We start from the raw sequence: 21,248 nt of genomic DNA, 5'->3' as shown, positions 1-21,248 counted from the left end.
GCTTAGGGCTGTTTTGAAGAATAACAAGAAAATGTGGGAAGAATGCTTGCCTCATATTGAATTTGCTTATAATCGCTCATTGCATTCTACTACTAAGATGTGCCCTTTTGAAATTGTGTATGGTTTCTTACCTCGTGCACCTATTGATTTGTTGCCTCTTCTGATAGAGGCAAAGGTGTCCCGATGTTTCGATGAGATGGTGGCTATCGTTTTCTGTGGGAGTCGACCTTGACGATCCGACTACGAACGTGCGAGACGTCGCGCCTTAGCAATCGCTAAACCAACTTCCGAGGGGTTATTGACCACGCCGGAGCACAATCAACCTGACCACGAGGGCCTGTTTCCTGCGAGCAAACGAAGAACAAGCAAGAAGCTGAGATTGCAATCTGGATATTGCGAATATAAGATGAAAGCTTTATTGATCAAGGTGGGGTTCTGTGACGTCTTGGTCTGGTCGTTGGACACAAACGAAGTACGCGAAGTTGCAGCTATGGCGGACTTTTAATCTAAACAAAACCCAAGTCTAAACGACGCCCTAAGGGCTGTATATATGGAGGAAGAGAGGGGAATTTCGTGGCCCTTGAGGGTGGGGTCCGAAACCAACCCTAACTCTTGTTTCCCCACACATACGGACTCTAAAAATAGCCTATACTTAAGTATTGCGAAATTACATGGGCCTGGCCCATTAATAAGGTGACGCAGCACCTAGAATAGCCTATGGACGAATATTATGAAGTGGCATCTTGTATATTTCGTCCAAGGCTTCATGCACTCCTTATGGCGGCTTCAAAGTCCTGAAATCATCACTTGTAACTCCGTTCTTGATCCCCTTGCGCATGCCATCAACTCCATTCGTGTTCTTGCTCCAATGTTCATCCTTCTCCAAGCTAGGACCTTCATTTGTAAGCAAAACAAATGTATCCAATTTAGGCAGCATCATAATCTCATGAACATTAGAATCATTACCAAGAAACGAAAGTACCTGGTAATTTAATTGGCGTGCGCGAGCTCTAGTAATTGGTCCAGTATATGTAACAGTAGGGGCTGTGGGTGTAACAATGGTATTGATGTCCTCATCATCCTCCCCTTCTTGAAATGAAGTCGTCCTCGACGGAAGCTCATCTTCCTCACCCAAATAAGGCTTCAAATCTGCAATGTTAAAAGTGGGACTAACCCCAAAATCTGCAGGTAGCTCAAGTTTATATGCATTATCATTTATTTTCTCTAAAACCTTAAAAGGACCATCAGCACGTGGCATTAGCTTTGATTTGCGCAGATTAGGAAATCTATCTTTATGCAAATGTAACCAAACAAGATCTCCAGGTGCAAACACAACATGTTTTCTACCCTTATCTCCAGCAAGTTTATATTTAGCATTCATACGCTCAATGTTTTCCTTAGTTAACTCATGCATTTTTAAAATCAATTCAGAACGTTCTTTAGCATCAAAATTAACCTTCTCCGAAGATGGAAGAGGCAACAAATCAATAGGTGCACGAGGTAGGAAACCATACACAATTTCAAAAGGGCACATCTTAGTAGTAGAATGCAATGAACGATTATAAGCAAATTCAATATGAGGCAAGCATTCTTCCCACATTTTCTTGTTATTCTTCAAAACAGCCCTAAGCATAGTAGACAATGTTCCATTGACTACTTCAGTTTGTCCATCAGTTTGGGGGTGACAAGTAGTACTAAAAAGCAGCTTAGTCCCCAACTTAGCCCATAAACATCTCCAAAAGTGGCTAAGAAATTTAGTATCACGATCTGAAACAATAGTATTTGGCACACCATGTAAGCGAATAATTTCACGAAAGAACAAATCAGCAACATTAACAGCATCATCACTTTTATGACATGGTATAAAGTGTGCCATTTTCGAGAACCTATCCACGACAACAAATATGCTATCCCTCCCCTTCTTTGTTCGAGGTAAACCTAAAACAAAGTCCATAGATATATCCTCCCAAGGAACACTAGGTACAGGCAAAGGCATATATAAACCATGAGGATTGAGTCGTGACTTAGCTCTTTGACATGTAGTGCAGCGAGCAACAAAACGCTCAACATCCCGTCTCATCTTTGGCCAAAAGAAATGTGTAGCAAGTATATCCTCCGTCTTCTTGACGCCAAAGTGTCCCATTAATCCTCCTCCATGCGCCTCCTGCAATAACAAAAGACGAACGGAGCTAGCTGGAATGCATAGCTTGTTAGCACGAAACACAAATCCATCGTTAAGAACGAACTTGTTCCAAGTTCTCCCTTCCTTACAATTCTGCAATACATATTTAAATTCAGCATCATTAACATATTGATCCTTGATGGTCTCCAAACCAAATATTTTAAAGTCAAGTTGTGAAAGCATAGTATAACGACGAGACAAGGCATCAGCAATAACATTTTCTTTACCCTTCTTGTGTTTAATGACATAAGGGAAAGTCTCAATGAATTCAACCCATTTAGCATGTCTACGGTTCAGTTTTGCTTGACTTTTAATGTGTTTCAAAGATTCATGATCAGAATGTATAACAAATTCCTTGGGCCATAAATAATGTTGCCATGTTTCCAAGGTCCGAACAAGAGCATATAATTCTTTATCATAAGTAGAATAGTTCAGACTAGGCCCACTCAATTTTTCAGAAAAGTATGCAACAGGTTTTCCATCTTGTAATAACACACCTCCTAATCCAATTCCACTAGCATCACATTCAAGCTCAAAAGTCTTATTGAAATTAGGAAGTTGGAGTAAAGGAGCATGTGTTAACTTATCTTTCAATACCGTGAAGGCTTCTTCAAATCTGTTTAGCACATCCTGCACCTGTCCATTCATCATTTGCTGAAATTTATCATGCAACTCCTGATTCGTCATGTTCTCCCAGTCAGTCTCGTCGGCTTGTGATCCTGCCATGGTTAGCAACAATAGAAAACACACAAGAATATGATCCTACAGAATACTAACAAGAGGTGGTGGTGGCGGGTGTCACAAATCCGTCAAGCAAATCTCAAATTCTTACCAGTTCTTACCCAGCAGCAGGCGGTGATCGGCAACCGTTGTAGTCAAAACTCTCAAAAGCTTGGATAGAGCGATTGCCAGGGAGAGTCAAACGCACGACGTAGAGGTATGTGGAGCTGGGAAGGCTTATAGTATGGTAGCAAAAAGGGTCAGCAATAATCAATTCAGAGATGCAGAGTTGAATAAACGCTCAACGACGGTACTGTGCTGGTCCTAGGCTAGACCGTGCTAGAGACGCGAGCCTAGAACACTAACAAAATCACGGCGCTGCACGTAAATAAGGGAAAAGCACACTCTGGAACTTTTTTTTTCGCTTTTTTTTTGCGCTCCTCTTTTTTTTTTTGCGCCCCTCTTTTTTTTTTGCGCTCCTCTTTTTTTTTTGCGAAAAATTACTATAACGGCGAGTGTCTCAAAACTCTTCCCTCGTCAAACTGATAGTATGGGCACGAAAAAAAAATTTCCACTTTTTTTTTCGGAAATCAGGGCAGCGACGACGAAAAAGTGCGACAAAAAATCACTATGATGGCACGTGGCTCAAAAGACTCAGAAAAGCCTAAAAATAGGATAGGGAAAAAAAATTTTGCCCGAGAAAATTTTGGCCTAAAAACTGCCCGGGGGTCTCCAGACTCTTTTTTTTTTCCGAGACCTACGCAGGCAAGGAAACACGAAACGGAATTGAGATTGATCTCAAGAACAAACCTAATATGAGAAGAACTCGGATTGGTGGTGGATATATGGTTGTGGTATATGGCAGCGGTGGTGGTATATGGTAGCGGTGGTGGTATATGAATACAGATTGGTGGTGGTATATGGATACGGATTGGTGGTGGTATATGGATATGGATTCAAAGCGGTGGCGGATAAGCAAAAGTGGTAGATGGGCGATGATGATGGTGCGGCGGCGGCGTGACAACTTATGACCAGAACTCGAAACTCTAAAAGACTAGACTCTAAGACCAGCAACTTGACACGACGATGCAACCGCAAATTCAACAAAGCAAAAACCCTAAAAAGATTATGCAAAGGCTCAGATTGGTTCGGATATGATGAACTAACCCTAATTTTTTTTGTGGCTTTTTCGTGGACTGTAGGTATGAAGAACAGACTCAATCTAATCTACGAAAAACTGTAAAATCTCACCGAGCAACCTGGAAATCTGATACCACTTGATAGAGGCAAAGGTGTCCCGATGTTTCGATGAGATGGTGGCTATCGTTTTCTGTGGGAGTCGACCTTGACGATCCGACTACGAACGTGCGAGACGTCGCGCCTTAGCAATCGCTAAACCAACTTCCGAGGGGTTATTGACCACGCCGGAGCACGATCAACCTGACCACGAGGGCCTGTTTCCTGCGAGCAAACGAAGAACAAGCAAGAAGCTGAGATTGCAATCTGGATATTGCGAATATAAGATGAAAGCTTTATTGATCAAGGTGGGGTTCTGTGACGTCTTGGTCTGGTCGTTGGACACAAACGAAGTACGCGAAGTTGCAGCTATGGCGAACTTTTAATCTAAACAAAACCCAAGTCTAAACGACGCCCTAAGGGCTGTATATATGGAGGAAGAGAGGGGAATTTCGTGGCCCTTGAGGGTGGGGTCCGAAACCAACCCTAACTCTTGTTTCCCCACACATACGGACTCTAAAAATAGCCTATACTTAAGTATTGCGAAATTACATGGGCCTGGCCCATTAATAAGGTGACGCAGCACCTAGAATAGCCTATGGACGAATATTATGAAGTGTCATCTTGTATATTTCGTCCAAGGCTTCATGCACTCCTTATGGCGGCTTCAAAGTCCTGAAATCATCACTTGTAACTCCGTTCTTGATCCCCTTGCGCATGCCATCAACTCCATTCGTGTTCTTGCTCCAATGTTCATCCTTCTCCAAGCTAGGACCTTCATTTGTAAGCAAAACAAATGTATCCAATTTAGGCAGCATCATAATCTCATGAACATTAGAATCATTACCAAGAAACGAAAGTACCTGGTAATTTAATTGGCGTGCGCGAGCTCTAGTAATTGGTCCAGTATATGTAACAGTAGGGGCTGTGGGTGTAACAATGGTATTGATGTCCTCATCATCTTCCATCTTCAGAGAAGGTTAATTTTGATGCTAAAGAACGTTCTGAATTGATTTTAAAAATGCATGAGTTAACTAAGGAAAACATTGAGCGTATGAATGCTAAATATAAACTTGCTGGAGATAAGGGTAGAAAACATGTTGTGTTTGCGCCTGGAGATCTTGTTTGGTTACATTTGCGTAAAGATAGATTTCCTAATCTGCGCAAATCAAAGCTAATGCCACGTGCTGATGGTCCTTTTAAGGTGTTAGAGAAAATAAATGGTAATGCATATAAACTTGAGCTACCTGTAGATTTTGGGGTTAGTCCCACTTTTAACATTGCAGATTGGAAGCCTTATTTGGGTGAGGAAGATGCGCTTCCATCGAGGACGACTTCATTTCAAGAAGGGAAGGATGATGAGGACATCAATACCATTGTTACACCCACAGCCCCTACTGTTACATATACTGGACCAATTACTAGAGCTCGCGCACGCCAATTAAATTACCAGGTACTTTCGTTTCTTGGTAATGATTCTAATGTTCATGAGATTATGATGCTGCCTAAATTGGATACTTTTGTTTTGCTTTCAAATGAAGGGCCTAGCTTGGAGAAGGATGAACATTGGAGCAAGAACACGCATGGAGTTGATGGCATGCGCAAGGGGATCAAGAACGGAGTTACAAGTGATGATTTCAGGACTTTGAAGCCGCCATAAGGAGTGCATGAAGCCTTGGACGAAATATACAAGATGCCACTTCATAATATTCGTCCATAGGCTATTCTAGGTGCTGCGTCACCTTATTAATGGGCCAGGCCCATGTAATTTCGAAATACTTAAGTATAGGCTATTTTTAGAGTCCGTATGTGTGGGGAAACAAGAGTTAGGGTTGGTTTCGGACCCCACCCTCAAGGGCCACGAAATTCCCCCCTCTTCCTCCATATATACAGCCCTTAGGGCGTCGTTTAGACTTTGGGTTTTGTTTAGATTAAAAGTTCGCCATAGCTGCAACTTCGCGTACTTCGTTTGTGTCCAACGACCAGACCAAGACGTCACAGAACCCCACCTTGATCAATAAAGCTTTCATCTTATATTCGCAATATCCCGATTGCAAACTCAGTTTCTTGCTTGTTCTTCGTTTGCTCGCAGGAAACAGACCCTCGTGGTCTGGTTGATCGTGCTCCGGCGTGGTCAATAACCCTCGGAAGTTGGTTTAGCGATTGCTAAGGCGCGACGTCTCGCACGTTCGTAGTCGGATCATCAAGGTCGACTCCCACAGAAAACGATAGCCACCATCTCATCCCTTCCGCTGTCCACCACCCATCCATCAATTTCCTCCACGTGCTACCCACTGTTCATTGTCATAATCATAATCAATTTCCTCTAGTTTGTTTTGGAAAGAGGGAGAGAGAAAAAAAGACAGAGAAAAAAAAACGAGAGAAAAAAAGTAAAAAAAAAGTCAGAGAAAAAAAAAGAAAGGAAAAGAAAAAAAAGTGTGAGGAAAAAAAAGAGAGGAGAAAAAAAAACAAAATTCAGATCTATCTAGACTCAATCTCGTAGTTGAATTCGGATTGGAATCTGTTTTGTGCACTGTTCAGTAAAACAGGCATAACTTCCTCATATGAAGTCCGTTTTGGCTCCGCGAGTACTCAAATGAAAGCTAGCGACGAGCCGCATCTAAATAGTTGCAGAAGCTAGTTCAGTATTTGGCACCTCAACATCAGCTTCTAAATAGGTCTACTGCTATTGTGATCTTCACTTATATCTTGCTGTCCAGAGCTACTTCATATCCTTTATTGATGCTAGTTGTGCTATGACGTGACCTCATTAGTGTTCTAGGCTCGCGTCTCTAGTTCGGTCTAGCCTAGGACCAGCACAGTACCGTCGTTGAGTGTTTATTCAACGTTGCATCTCTGAATTGATTATTGCTAATCTTTTGCTACCATATATAGCCAACCCAGCTCCACATATTTCTACACCGTGTATACGTACGTTCCCCTGGCAATCGCTTTACACAATCTTCGGAGTTATTTGACACCGCTGGTTGCTTGTCACCACCTGCCGCATGGTAAGAACTTGTAAGATATTGATATTTGCTTTACTGTGAGCACTTTACAACCACATCCTGGTAGTTCATAGGAACATTATTCTCGAATTTTGGTTCTTGTTTCTACTAATCATGACAGGTTCCAGAGATAGAAGTTCTTGCACGACGGACACATCTTCACCATCACGAGAGTTGGGACAACACACACAAGCATATGGTCAGGTTATCTCTTTACCATCATTTGAGGGTAGATTTAATCCTGCTATTTATCTAGCTTGGGAGCTTGAAGTAGAACAAGTTTTTAGTCACCATGATTTTTCTGAACTTGAGAGAGTATGAGCTACCATTAGAGCATTTACTAGTTTTGCTTATGTTTGGTGGAGTGTACATTGTAAGAAAAACATTGATAACCAACCCACAACTTGGAAAGTTTTGAAAGCTGTAATGAGACAACAATTTTTTCCTCCTTACTATCATCATGAATTGCGTCGCAAATTGGAGCAATTAAAACAAGGCAGTAACATTGTTCATGCTTACTACCAAGAGTTCAAATCTTATATGCATCATTGTGACATAGAAGAATCTGAGGATGATACAATGAATAGATTTTTCGGTGGTTTAAACCATGATATTCAGGCAAGATTTCAGTATATTCCTCATTGCATTACTGGTATGTATGTCCGTGCTTGTACCTTTGAGAGACAAATACAGGAGGATGCATTGGGTGACTACAACAACTACTATTCTAGTTCATGCTCACCACCGCCGGTTGGTTACTCCACTATTGCACCTACTAGAGCAGCCCCACCTCGGATTGTGAGCGCGATATCATCTCAAGAGTATGGTACATTGTCAACGTCCGTACCTACATCAGCTACATCTTTGCGAGGTAACAGTAAAGGTATTGATGATATAACTTCACATGAGAATGAAGCATGCCTAGTTAACTTGAATGCATCATGTGTTGAGTTACCTGTTGATTTGAGCACACCACCTATTTTAGAGACTCTTGTTACTGTCATGAATGCGTCATGTGATCAAACAACTGAAATATCAACAATTTTGAGTGCACCCATTGAATTAACTGTTGATGCAAAAGAACCAATGTTTAATCATTTTGATATGACCTCTAATCTTGATGATGATTCTATGTCCAATGACTTATTGCATGTTTGCTTATTTAAGCATGATGTAGCATGTAAATTTGATGCAAGTAAGGTTTATTCATCGAAGTTAGGATGGTTTAATGATGAACATTGCCAATCTTTTGAAGTGAATAAGAGCTTCACTTATATGTGCAAACTGAGTTGTAATATTTTCATGCCTTCTACTTCTTGTGATAATTTTTTGGCTTTAGTTTTTATGAACTATGAAAGTTACTCATGTATACATGTGTCATACGTGCAAAAATCAAGGGAAGTTAAAATAGATGACATATACATATACAACATGTACACCTTTCAGATTAAGCAACGCCGAGGACGGCTTTGTTTTCAAAAAGGGGAGGATGATGAGGACATGACTACCTTGGATACGACCAAAAATATTGCATACATGCATATTTGTCAGGTGATTTCTAATGCAAGCTATTCAATAATCTATTTATGTTATCCAGAACAAAAATACTTCACACACTTTTGTGTTTTGTCTAATTGCAGGTGTATGGGACATTTTTACAATCCACATATGAAGATAAGGGAAAAGGAGAAGTTTAGGTTGTGTTCAAAAAGTCCTCTCACGTCACTTTTGGGCCAAGAGAAGATAGAGTCCAAGTCTCTCACGTTCTGGATTCAGATTCGGACTGCACAGACATACCTGACTCAAAACGCCAACAACTTTTTCATACGGACTCCGAATTGGGTGATTCTTTTTTTGTTGGAAACTAGATTTCGTGCTCTTTCCAACTCAATTGGATTCACCTTCAAATTCGTCCGGAGCGTTGAGTTACGGACGAAACAATCTGACGTTGCAGCAGAATCCGAGTCAAACTACAAGCCCAAAGGTGTTGCATCACCTCCACTTGGGCACATGAGCCTTGTACGACCTAGGGTTAGTTTTAGGCTGCCTTGGGACGTCCTCCCACCTCCTTGGCCGCCACCCCTTGCTCCTATATAAGTAGATCCATCTAGTAGCTTTTTGCTTGGGTTTTGTTTAGATTAAAAGTTCGCCATAGCTGCAACTTCGCGTACTTCGTTTGTGTCCAACGACCAGACCAAGACGTCACAGAACCCCACCTTGATCAATAAAGCTTTCATCTTATATTCGCAATATCCCGATTGCAATCTCAGTTTCTTGCTTGTTCTTCGTTTGCTCGCAGGAAACAGACCCTCGTGGTCAGGTTGATCATGCTCCGGCGTGGTCAATAACCCTCGGAAGTTGGTTTAGCGATTGCTAAGGCGCGACGTCTCGCACATTCGTAGTCGGATCGTCAAGGTCGACTCCCACAGAAAACGATAGCCACCATCTCATCGAAACATCGGGACACCTTAGCCTCTATCATTACAAGATGGCAAACATGTTGCATACTTTTCTCCAAAATTGAGTGGGCCTAGTCTGAACTATTCTACTTATGATAAAGAATTATATGCTCTTGTTCGGACCTTAGAAACATGGCAACATTATTTATGGCCAAAGGAATTTGTTATACATTCTGATCATGAATCTTTGAAACACATTAAAAGTCAAGCAAAACTGAACCGTAGACATGCTAAATGGGTTGAATTCATTGAGACTTTCCCTTATGTCATTAAACACAAGAAGGGTAAAGAAAATGTTATTGCTGATGCATTGTCTCGTTGTTATACTACGCTTTCACAACTTGACTTTAAAATATTTGGTTTGGAGACCATCAAAGATCGATATGTGCATGATGCTGAATTTAAAGATGTATTGCAGAATTGTAAGGAAGGGAGAACTTGGAACAAATTCGTTCTTAATGATGGATTTGTGCTTCGTGCTAACAAGCTATGCATTCCAGCTAGCTCTATTTGTCTTTTGTTGTTGCAGGAGGCGCATGGAGGAGGATTAATGGGACACTGTGGCGTCAAGAAGACAGAGGATATACTTGCTACACATTTCTTTTGGCCCAAGATGAGACGAGATGTTGAGCGTTTTGTTGCTCGCTGCACTACATGTGAAAAAGCTAAGTCACGACTCAATCCTCATGGTTTATATATGCCTTTGCCTGTACCTAGTGTTCCTTGGGAGGATATATCTATGGACTTTGTTTTAGGTTTACCTCAAACAAAGAAGGGGAGGGATAGCATATTTGTTGTCATGGATAGGTTCTCGAAAATGGCACACTTTATACCATGTCATAAAAGCGATGATGCTATTAATGTTGCTGATTTGTTCTTTCGTGAATTTATTCGCCTGCATGGTGTGCCAAATACTATTGTTTCAGATCGTGATACTAAATTTCTTAGCCACTTTTGGAGATGTTTATGGGCTAAGTTGGGGACTAAACTACTTTTTAGTACTACTTGTCACCCCCAAACTCATGGACAAACTGAAGTAGTCAATAGAACATTGTCTACTATGCTTAGGGCTGTTTTGAAGAATAACAAGAAAATGTGGGAAGAATGCTTGCCTCATATTGAATTTGCTTATAATCGTTCATTGCATTCTAGTACTAAGGTGTGCCCTTTTGAAATTGTGTATGGTTTCCTACCTCGTGCACCTATTGATTTGTTGCCTCTTCCATCTTCGGGGAAGGTTAATTTTGATGCTAAAGAACGTGCTGAATTGATTTTAAAAATGCATGAGTTAACTAAGGAAAACATTGACGTATGAATGCTAAATATAAACTTGCTGGAGATAAGGGTAGACAACATGTTGTGTTTGCACCTGGAGATCGTGTTTGGTTACATTTGCGTAAGGATAGATTTCCTAATTTGCGCAAATCAAAGCTAATGCCACGTGCTGATGGTCCTTTTAACGTGTTAGAGAAAATAAATGATAATGCATATAAACTTGAGCTGCCTGCAGATTTTGGGGTTAATCCCACTATTAACATTGCAGATTCGAAGCCTTATGATGAGGACATCAATACCATTGTTACACCCACAGCCCCTACTGTTACATATACTGGACCAATTACTAGAGCTCGCGCACGCCAATTAAATTACCAGGTACTTTCGTTTCTTGGTAATGATTCTAATGTTCATGAGATTATGATGCTGCCTAAATTGGATACATTTGTTTTGCTTTCAAATGAAGGGCCTAGCTTGGAGAAGGATGAACATTGGAGCAAGAACACACATGAAGTTGATGGCATGCGCAAGGGGATCAAGAACGGAGTTACAAGTGATGATTTCAGGACTTTGAAGCCGCCATAAGGAGTGCATGAAGCCATGGACGAAATATACAAGATGCCACTTCATAATATTCGTCCATAGGCTATTTTAGGTGCTGCGTCACCTTATTAATGGGCCAGGCCCATGTAATTTCGAAATACTTAAGTATAGGCTATTTTTAGAGTCCGTATGTGTGGGGAAACAAGAGTTAGGGTTGGTTTCGGACCCCACCCTCAAGGGCCACGAAATTCCCCTCTCTTCCTCCATATATACAGCCCTTAGGGCGTCGTTTAGACTTTGGGTTTTGTTTAGATTAAAAGTTCGCCATAGCTGCAACTTCGCGTACTTCGTTTGTGTCCAACGACCAGACCAAGACGTCACCGAACCCCACCTTGATCAATAAAGCTTTCATCTTATATTCGCAATATCCAGATTGCAATCTCAGTTTCTTGCTTGTTCTTCGTTTGCTCGCAGGAAACAGGCCCTCGTGGTCAGGTTGATCGTGCTCCGGCGTGGTCAATAACCCCTCGGAAGTTGGTTTAGCGATTGCTAAGGCGCGACGTCTCGCACGTTCATAGTCGGATCGTCAAGGTCGACTCCCACAGAAAATGATAGCCACCATCTCATCGAAACATCGGGACACCTTTGCCTCTATCACCTTATTTGGGTGAGGACGATGAACTTTCGTTGAGGACGACTTCGTTTCAAGAAGGGGATGATGATGAGGACATCAATACCATTGTTACACCCACAGCCCCTGCTGCTATACATACTGGATCAATTACTAGAGCTAGCGCACGCCAATTGAATTATCAGGTACTTTCGTTTCTTGGTAACGATTCTAATGTTCATGAGAATATGATGTTGGCTAAATTGGATACATTTTTTTTGCTTACAAATGAAGGGCCTAGCTTGGACAAGAAAGATGAACCTTGGAACAAGTTCAAGCGTGGAGATGATGGCATGCTCAAGGGGATCCAGAACGGAGTTACAAGTGATGATTTCAGGACTTTGAAGCCACCATAAGGAGTGCATGAATCCTTGGACGAAATATACAAGATGCCACTTCATAAATTTCGTCCAGAGGCTATTTTAGGTGCTGCGTCACCTTATTATTGGGCCAGGCCCATGTATTTTCGAAATACTTAAGTATAGGATGTTTTTAGAGTCCGTATGTGTGGGGAAACAAGAGTTAGGGTTGGTTTCGGACCCCTCCTCCAAGGGCCACGAAATCCCCCCCTCTTCCTCCATATATACAGCCCTTAGGGCGTCGTTTAGACTTTGGGTTTTGTTTAGATTAAAAGTTCGCCATAGCTGCAACTTCGCGTACTTCGTTTGTGTCCAACGACCAGACCAAGCGTCACAGAACCCCACCTTGATCAATAAAGCTTTCATCTTATATTCGCAATATCCAGATTGCAATCTCAGTTTCTTGCTTGTTCTTCGTTTGCTCGCAGGAAACAGACCCTCGTGGTCAGATTGATCATGCTCCGGCATGATCAATAACCCCTCAGAAGTTGGTTTAGCGATTGCTAAGGCGCGACGTCTCGCACGTTCATTGTCGGATCGTCAAGGTCGACTCCCACAAAAACGATAGCCACCATGTCATCGAAACATCGGGACACCTTTGCCTCTATCACCATGTAGGAGTACATGGTGAGTTGTCTCATTCAAACCGTCCTCAAGAACTGAGTTCTGTGTTTGTGATCCATGAACAACTACTACCACACACTGGGCTCCAGGCACTCCAAGCTCTCTCGACTTACTAATCAACCTGATCTCTGTCCAGGAGTTGCAACTAGTTTCTGGTGTTTGTAGGATATGTGTTGGGGGCCGTGGATAGTGCTGAACCTAAGGGTGGGCTATGATGCGGTAGAGACATGAGGCACGGTGTATCGGGACGCCCGTTTGGTGCCTCGAGAACCCTGCTCTCATCGTTTGGGACCGTGAGCGAAACCCCGGCTGGATCTCCTTCCGGATGGAATCCTAATAGGCGATAAACCTGGACTAGAGACTTGTGTGGTTAGTCAGGTCGTGGCCGACACCCTCACCAAGCTTCCGCTTGAAGGTTGCCGAGATACATGATGTGTACATGGTAGTAAGTAGCGAGAGCGTGTGTGAAGAAGTACACCCCTGCAGGGTTAACATCATCTATTCGAATAGCCATGTCCGCGGTAAAGGACTTCTGGGTTGCCTGTACAGTTCATAGACAAGTGAAAGTGGATACTCTAAAATGCGCAAGATAAGCGTGAGTGCTATGGATGGCGTTCTCGTTGGGAGACGGGAGCGGATCCATAGTGGTGTATTGATTGGTGAATATGTGGACTCGTGTGCGCCACCTCAAAAGAGTTACTTGCAGTCGTAGTTCAAGATAGCCACCGAGTCAAAGCTGGCTTGCTGCAGTTAAACTCCACCACCCCCTTTGTTGATAATGATGCATATGTAGTTAGTTCTGATGTACGTCTTGCTGGGTACATTTGTACTCATGTTTGCTTAATTTGTGTTTTGCAGAGAGACTTCAGTCTCGCTAGTAGTTCCGTGTGGATTTCGGCGTTTAGCTTAATACCTTAGCTACGATCTTGTGCCCTCAGCAGGATCTAGTAGATAGTCAGGCTTCTCAGCCTTTTTCATTTGTAGATATCTGTGCTTAGACATGTTAAGCTTCTGCATGTGCTATTGCTTGTATGACTTGATTGCTGGGTCATGAGACCCATATTTGTAATATCTAACTCTTTGGAGTCTTATGAATAAATACTTTAAGTCGTAGAGTTTTGTTGTGATGCCATGTTGTATTTACACATATCGAGCATATTGTGTGTATGATTGAAATGCTTGGCATGTGTGGGATCCGACAACCTAGTTGTCTATCCTTAGTAGCCTCTCTTATGGGGAAATGTAGTCTAGTGCTTCCACTGAGCCATGGTAGTCTACTATAGCCTAGTTTACCGGAGTCTTGTTAGCCCAGTTGCTACTGCTCTGGAACACTTAGACTAGCTGACATGTGTCCTTCGTTCCTGTGTCTGTCCCTTCGGGGAAATGTCACACGTTGTTCCTTTAAGTCCTTGTAGCTTGCTACGACTTGGGTTCATACGTTGATGACCGACACGTTCATTGCTGGGTCATGTATGCCTGTCCCTGTAAGTTAGTGCCACTTTGGGTTTACGACTAGTCATATCGGCCCGGGTTCCCTGTCATATGGATGCAAGCGACACTATCATATACGTGAGCCAAAAGACGCAAACGGTCCCAGGCCAGGTAAGGTGGCACCCGTGGGAATACCGTGTGTGAGGCCGCAAAGTGATATGATGTGTTACATGCTAGATCAGTGTGACTTAGGATCGGGTCCTAACAGCTTTGGTATCAGAGCTTGACTGCATGTAGGATTACCAAGCCAAACTGGTCGAAGTCAAGTCTAGAAATACTTTAGTTATATAAGGGAATTGATTGTGGAAGGGAACATAAGGCTCTTTTTACTCCTTTACCTTATGCCTTCTGATCCGAGTCATCTTATCTTTCCTACGGGGTTAAGGAACTAGGCTTTCTCTCCTTTCTATTAGGATCACGTGTTACTAATCCATAGACTTATAGGAATGATGGATTCAAGTCTCGGTTCAGCTCCTACTACTTCCGTGTGTTCATAGCTGGCCTTAGAACCTTGATATTGTGATGTTGAGCGGTTCTGCCACCATGTCGAGCATTTACAGCCGTTATGTTGTCTGAGTCATCCCAGGTTTCTAAATAGTCTGATGCATCTTTCCGTTCCCGATGTCCCTTTGGGCCAGTTCAACCACACTAATCGATGAGTTGAGGTACTCTATTGCCTCGACATATATGTTGGAGCTATTGTTATGACCCTAGGTGTCTTAGGGAGTCACCAAGTAATCTAGCCATGTTCTGTGTTCCCAGTGTGATAATTCTGGCCGTCATTCTTGAAAGCATCCTATGATGCCATTTAGTTAGTAGGCATTCTATTTCTGGGTTTTGAACCCAAGATTCACTCTACTCATTCATGTTGATAGCGTTTGCTAGTTCCTTTAGGATATTAGTAACCTTTGTGATAATCCTTGAGGTCCGCGGTATATTCTTCTTCCAAATACCATGAACTGCATATGGTAGAAGTTCTTTTGAACCAAAAGATCGCAACCAAAGTGCTCTTGATGAGTTCTCCGTTATATTGTGAATCTGCCAGTTCTACCATTCTGCATGGGTTATCGGGAAGAGATGTTGAGCTTTGCTCGACATACTAATCTATGCATCCATAACTCAGAAAGATATATGTTCATTTGAGTTATCCCTCTTTAGTTGTATTCCGACCATCATCTATCAGTTGATAGTCAAGAGTATGTGTGCAATCGTGTTCATCGATGCCTATAATTCCTGTAGTTCGTCAAGCCATTCTATTTTGGAATGACTAGGAGAAACAAACTCCAGTACTGATGAGGACATCAATACCATTGTTACACCCACAGCCCCTACTGTTACATATACTGGACCAATTACTAGAGCTCGCGCACGCCAATTAAATTACCAGGTACTTTCGTTTCTTGGTAATGATTCTAATGTTCATGAGATTATGATGCTGCCTAAATTGGATACATTTGTTTTGCTTACAAATGAAGGGCCTAGCTTGGAGAAGGATGAACATTGGAGCAAGAACACGCATGGAGTTGATGGCATGCGCAAGGGGATCAAGAACGGAGTTACAAGTGATGATTTCAGGACTTTGAAGCCGCCATAAGGAGTGCATGAAGCCTTGGACGAAATATACAAGATGCCACTTCATAATATTCGTCCATAGGCTATTCTAGGTGCTGCGTCACCTTATTAATGGGCCAGGCCCATGTAATTTCGAAATACTTAAGTATAGGCTATTTTTAGAGTCCGTGTGTGTGGGGAAACAAGAGTTAGGGTTGGTTTCGGACCCCACCCTCAAGGGCCACGAAATTCCCCCTCTTCCTCCATATATACAGCCCTTAGGGCGTCGTTTAGACTTTGGGTTTTGTTTAGATTAAAAGTTCGCCATACTGCAACTTCGCGTACTTCGTTTGTGTCCAACGACCAGACCAAGACGTCACAGAACCCCACCTTGATCAATAAAGCTTTCATCTTATATTCGCAATATCCCGATTGCAATCTCAGTTTCTTGCTTGTTCTTCGTTTGCTCGCAGGAAACAGACCCTCGTGGTCAGGTTGATCGTGCTCCGGCATGGTCAATAACCCTCGGAAGTTGGTTTAGCGATTGCTAAGGCGCGACGTCTCGCACGTTCGTAGTCGGATCGTCAAGGTCGACTCCCACAGAAAACGATAGCCACCATCTCATCGAAACATCGGGACACCTTAGCCTCTATCAAGTGGTATTAGATTTCCAGGTCTGGAGACCCCCGGGCAGTTTTTAGGCCAAAATTTTCACGGGCAAATTTTTTTTCCCTATCCTATTTTTAGGCTTTTCTAAGTCTTTTGAGCCACGTGCCATCAGAGTGATTTTTTGTCGCACTTTTTCGTCGTCGCTGCCCTGATTTCCGAAAAAAAAGTGAATTTTTTTTTCGTGCCCATCCTATCAGTTTGACGAGGGAAGAGTTTTGAGACACTCGCCATTATAGTGATTTTTCGCAAAAAAAAAGAGGAGCGCAAAAAAAGGAGCGCAAAAAAAAGAGCGAAAAAAAAGTTCCAGAGTGTGCTTTTCCCTTATTTACGTGCAGCGCCGTGATTTTGTTAGTGTTCTAGGCTCGCGTCTCTAGCACGGTCTAGCCTAGGACCAGCACAGTACCTCGTTGAGCGTTTATTCAACTTTGCATCTCTGAATTGATTATTGCTGACCCTTTTTGCTACCATACTATAAGCCTTCCCAGCTCCACATACATCTACGTCGTGCGTTTGACTCTCCCTGGCAATCGCTCTATCCAAGCTTTTGAGAGTTTTTGACTACAACGGTTGCCGATCACCGCCTGCTGCTGGGTAAGAACTGGTAAGAATTTGAGATTTGCTTGATGGATTTGTGACACCCGCCACCACCACCACTTGTTAGTAGTCTGTAGGATCATATTCTTGTGTGTTTCTATTGCTGCTAACCATGCCAGGATCACAAGCCGACGAGACTAACTGGGAGAACTTGATGAATAAGGAGCTTCATGATACGTTTCAGCAAATGATGAATGGACAGGTGCAAGATGTGATAAACATATTTGAAGAGGCCATGGAGAAGATAGATGGCATGGAGAAGACGTTTGAAACAAAGCTCGATAACAAGTTTGCTGAATTGCTTTCGCGTTTTCCACCACCACCACCGGCTGCTCCTGCCGCACCTCTGCAACAACAGCAACAACACCGACTACCTCCACGTCGGGAAACAGCCCTCCACCGAGCGAGCCGTGTCCCTCTTCAGTCGGGCCAAACTGCTGGTGCTGCTGTTGATACTTCTGTGGCTCCTACTCCTGATGTGGAGCAGGATGCTTATGTGGGAGATTATGAGGATGAGGTTGATCAAAATCAGAACTACGTGCCACCAACAGCACAGCAACCACCAGGTCGTCCACATGCAAATAATGGCAATGGTAGGGCTCACCCTCAGGTACGAGATCATGACCATCTCCCTAAACTAAAATTGAATATTCCACCATTTGAGGGTAGATATGTTCCTGATATATATCTTACTTGGGAGTTAGAAACTGAACAACGATTTACATGTTTACAATATCCCGAGGAGAGACGTGTTCCTGCTGCTGTTTGTGCTTTCACTAGTTTTGCATGTGTTTGGTGGTCTGAGCATTGTAGATTATATCCTATTCCGGCTAGTTGGGCTGCTTTGTAAACTGCTATGCGTACTCGTTGGGTTCCACCATATTATCAACGTGAATTACTTCAAACATTGCAGCACTTAAGACAGGGAAAAAATTCTGTAGAAGAATATTATCAGGAATTACAAACTGGCATGATTAGATGTGGTATTGTTGAGGAGAATGAAGCTATGCTTGCACGTTTTATGGGTGGATTAAATAGAGAGATTCAGACGATTCTAGAGTATAAGGAGTATACTAATATCACTCGTTTATTCCATCTTGCATGTAAAGCTGAATGTGAAGTGCAGGATCGACAGGCATTGGCGCGGACTAACTTTTCTGCAGGTCGACCTTCATCATGGACACCACGTGCATCATCTACTTCCACACGTTCTGCTACACCGGCGCCTCCGTCGGCTACCACCTCCAACCGTGATACAATAAAGCAGGCACAATCACCACTATCTGCCAAGAGCACACCATCTGGGCCTGCAAAGAGCTCTTCTTCATCCATGGCATCAACAGGGCAAACACATGATATTATTTGTCGACGTTGCAAGGGTGGAGGTCATTATGCGAGAGAATGCCCATCTAAGCGTGTGATGATTGTTACTGAGGATGGTGGGTATGAGTCCGCTAGTGACTATGATGAGGAGACTTTGGCTCTTATTACACGTGACGAACACGGTGGAGACGATTCTGATCATGAGACGCAATACATGGCTCCTGAAGATGCTGATAGGTATGAAAGTTTAGTTGCTCAACGTGTTTTGAGTGTGCAGGTTACACAAGCTGAGCAAAATCAGAGGCATAATTTGTTCCATACAAAGGGAGTTGTGAAGGAACGTTCTGTTCGCGTGATCATAGATGGAGGGAGTTGCAACAACTTGGCTAGCATGGGTCCCATCCATTTCCAATGATAGGAAAAAATCATCCATTGCGTTGTCTTCAACAAGGTAGTCCACATCATCCATTCTAGTCGAAGTATGCCATTCTTCCGAACTCCTTCAAGTAATCAATTGCAAATTGCCTTGGTCTCATATGAAGAGTTTCAGTGATCTATGTATCAAAAGTATTATTTTTGCCACATAAGGGAATAATTCTACGAGTCACCTCCCCCGAGGTGTCCTGTTTTGGAATCATGGCAATTACCTCTACTTTGAAATGATGCACCATCCTATTTTAGCGTGGAATTGTTGCCTACCAAATTAAGCCTTCGCCATTTGTTTCTCCCATCCCTCTTGATGTGTGTTTTGTGTCTCAACTCAAGAGTTGTTTCTACGTCTCATTCCGTGAGTTGATCTTGTGATCATTAAGATGATCCATCCTTGTGGAGTTGTCTTTCTCTATAGTCGTCGTGTTGGATGAATCTCTCGAAAGAAAAGACGCCAAGATCAATTTGAGGCAATGGATCAACATCTTCGAGAAGGGCAATTGTATCATGAAGATCGTGTTAGCTTTGTGTTCCCTCTGTCTTCTTACCTCACGTCTTGAATCTCGGGATGAGATTCTTGTTTAGTGGGGGTGAGCTATCACAGCCCTAGCATAGCCTTTGCCTGTCCTTGCTTGATCATCATGTCTAAATTTCATTTAAATATGAAATGGGGGTTGAACAAACCCTAGCATCAAATTAAATCAAATAGGCTCAAGTAAAATATTTTTCAATGAACCCAAAATGCCCTTCAAAAATGTTCATATTTTATGGAACAAGGTGAAAACCTAAACCAAAAATGTTGGACATTTTTCCAGGACATAAATGGGCTTTGAATTAATCCAATATGTATTTGAATTGGAGCTTTAAAATTCTATAAATATTTTTACTAGCTCCAAAAAATTTGAAAACTTGGTGAGGGCCTCTAAAATAATTTAGTTAGTGCCCATAAAAGGTTTCAGGATTTTATCAAATGGTTTAGTGCCTAAACTAAATCATAACAAATGACAAAAAAGAAAAACAGAAACAAAATAGGGAAAAGGCAGAGAGAGAGAGAGAGAGAGAGAGTTACCTGGGTCGGCCTACCTGTTCTGGCACTATAGCGGCCCAACCCACTCGCTCTTCCAGTCATCCCCGTCCTCGCGCCAGGAGGACAGGGGTGTGTGGTCTCTACGCGCACCCACGCGCCGGCCACCTCCTTCCTGCCTGGCTGCCCCCTCGTCGCCCTGGAAGCCTCCATGCATGCCACGCACCCCTTGGATCCCTTCGGCCTCTCCCTCGCGCCCCTCCCCCTCCTCTGCTCTCTCTCCCACGACCAACCCCGAGCACCCGAGAGCGCTGACGAGCACCACCATGGCCATCGTCCACCACTCGCCTCGCCGATGTATCCACAAGATCCGCCACGTATTCTTCTTTGTCTCCACCGATCCACGCAACGCTGGGCGCACCGCAGCGATGTTTCTGCCTCGTCTTTAACCTCGGGCACCCGAGCTCGCCTCTGGTCGATTTGGCGCCACCAGGACCTCCCCGGGCTCGCTGACATCCTCCTCGGCACCGCCATGAGCCCCTTCTCCCAACCCCTCTCTCCCCTCTGTCAATTTCCTCCTCTAGCCCCATTGGCCACCCCGGCCGAAGCTCGCCGCCATGGCTAGAGCCCACCTCCGCCGCGTCTGAGAGCGTCACCGTGCTTAGCACGTTTGCAGGAGCACCTAGCACCCGACCGCTCGACCTGCCATGCATCACAACCCCGGTTCCAAGCGTAACCGAGCTCTGGCCGCCGCCAAGCTTGCTACTGCCGTCACCACAGGCTACCATAGCTCCCCCTGCTTGCTCAATTAGATGCGCGCGAGCTCCAGCTAGCCGTAGAGACCAATCTCGGCTCAAACCGCAGCCTATAGGAGAAACCCGAGCCACCCCAGTGCGTCTTCGCCGCGTTTTTTGTCGTCGTCGGCGAAACTCCGTCGAGCCGACGTGGCACACTTAGTTAACACTAATGGCACCATTAGCTAATCACTGTGGCACTTACATATGGGCCCCACACCCTTAATTAACCATAGTTTATTTCCTATTTAGCTCTAACTAATCATAGTGGCCCCACGCGTCAGGGTTGACCCTGCT

The sequence above is a fragment of the Triticum urartu genome, chromosome 7A, assembly GCF_056163025.1.
Source record: "Triticum urartu cultivar PI428250 chromosome 7A, HENAU_Tu73, whole genome shotgun sequence".
Lineage (NCBI taxonomy): Eukaryota > Viridiplantae > Streptophyta > Magnoliopsida > Poales > Poaceae > Triticum > Triticum urartu.
This window is presented reverse-complemented; position numbering follows the sequence as displayed.